This window comes from Trypanosoma equiperdum (assembly GCF_001457755.1).
Source record: "Trypanosoma equiperdum strain OVI genome assembly, contig: ctg_2014, whole genome shotgun sequence".
In the NCBI taxonomy this organism is placed as follows: domain Eukaryota; phylum Euglenozoa; class Kinetoplastea; order Trypanosomatida; family Trypanosomatidae; genus Trypanosoma; species Trypanosoma equiperdum.
The window spans coordinates 11,152-13,167 of record NW_027124077.1 but is presented as its reverse complement, the minus strand read 5'-3'; positions in this window follow the sequence as shown (position 1 = coordinate 13,167).

Sequence of the window (2,016 nt, the reverse complement as noted above, 5' to 3'; positions counted from 1 at the left end):
TATGAGAATGCTATAGAGTATTTTATGCAGAACACTGCTGAAAATGAGGGTAAACTTAGTGAAGAAGATATCGTACAAGAGAAGCATATTTCCCCTATTCCACTCATGTCGGCAACAGAGTGTTATGTACCAAAGTTAGAATTAATATTGACCTCAGAACACAAAGAACATGCCGCCTCCAAAAACATACTCAGACTGAACTAAAAACAGTACGAGAGAAACGTCAGCTGACCAGGGGAAACTTTCAATACCATAAAGCATCTCAAAGCTCTTTTAAAACTTAATTCTTTTATTAATAGTGGCTGAGCCGACCCATTTTCTCTGCAAAAGAAGCCCACTCGTCAACATCACGCACGTCCAAAATTATCTCAGAATCTTTTTTGAAATACGCTAATAGCATGACTAACAAGTCTGTCCCAACAATGGAGATAACAAAAGGGTTATACAACAGGCATATGAACAGAACAAAGTGGAGCGCGGCCCAAGTACTACTGTCAGTAGCGCTAATCAATGTAATAACGCAAAAAGTGGAACCAGGAGCAGGCCACGCAATGAAAAAGGAGGCATGGGGAATTTTGTGCAACATCGCCGACGACCTAGACAAAGCGCCGTCAAATGTCGCCAGCGTTTTCTTAAGCTCACTACCGAACACAAAGCAACTAACAAAACTGCAGGCACAGTTGTCTCTGTACCGTGCGATCCAACCGACAAGATCGCCTTCGCATCAGGAGGCAATATTCGGCGCCTTCATAGCACGCAAACTTTCCGGAAGCAAGCCTAATGACGCTTCAGTTTTGCAAGCGCTAGCAGCAGCCAACCACCTCGGCTTTTTTCACGGGCACCTTGCCGAATGGCTGTCGGTTGCGGCGAGCACGTCCACAAGCGGCACCACAGGTTGCCTAGGTGTAACTAGCAACGGCGACGCCATAAAACTAGCAGCGCTAAAAGGCGCGCCTCACAGCTGCAAAATAGAACCTCCAAGCGTCACAAATAAATTCACATCGCTTGCGAAATTCAGATCAGCAGGTATCGACAACGGCGCGGCCAAGAGCAACATCGCAGCAGCACACACGAACGGAGACGGCGGTTGTGCATTCACGCAACATGCCGCTAACGGCCTAGCGGGGACCAGCGATACAACACACAAAATACCATTCGCGGCCGGCTATTTCTACGTTGACAATAACGAGATCAAAGCTGAGGACTGGACAACTCTAGTCCCGGGCGCAAACGTCGCGCACGTAAAGGCATGGGAGGCAGCCAAGCAATTCAAAGACAAAGAAACAGCGACAAACTACACGAAGATAACGGATCTAAAGCAAGACAACGACTTTAGAACCGCCGCGATCGCGATAATATACGGGGATCAAGACAGTTCACAACTGGAAAACAAACTGAGAGACTTGTTTGGCGACACCGAAGACAGCTTCGAAGAAAAATTCTGGAAAAAGGTGCGTGAAACCAAAATAGACGGCAGCAAATTCGGAGAAAAAGATGCGACGAGCATCCAAGGCTTAGAGGACCCAATTAAACTCACCAAAGCGATCTATTATTACACACAACAGACGGCGGAACAGATTAAAGCACTGGAGAAAGAAGCAGGCAAAGCACAACAGCTCCCAAAAACAACAGAAGAACTTTGCAATGCGAAAAAAGATGACGTCAAAGCATGCAACGAAACAAAGGGGTGCCATTATGACGCTTCAAAAACAGAAGGGCCCAAATGCACATTAAAGCCAGAAGTAAAAGCGCAACTAGAAAAAGAAAACCAAGAAACAGGAGGGAAAGATGGGAAAACTGACTGCAGAAAACTTTACACACAAGAAAAATGTGAGGCAGTAAACAAGGATGTCAAAAAACATTGCGGCTGGAAAAAGGGAGGTGACGGAGACCACGACAAGGATACGGAGAAGTGCCGAAATGGAAGTTTTCTCGCTAATAAGAGAGTTTTTTATTGCTGCTTCCTACATAGGTTTGGTAGAATTCTAGGACTTTAGTGTTTTTGCTTAATTTTAT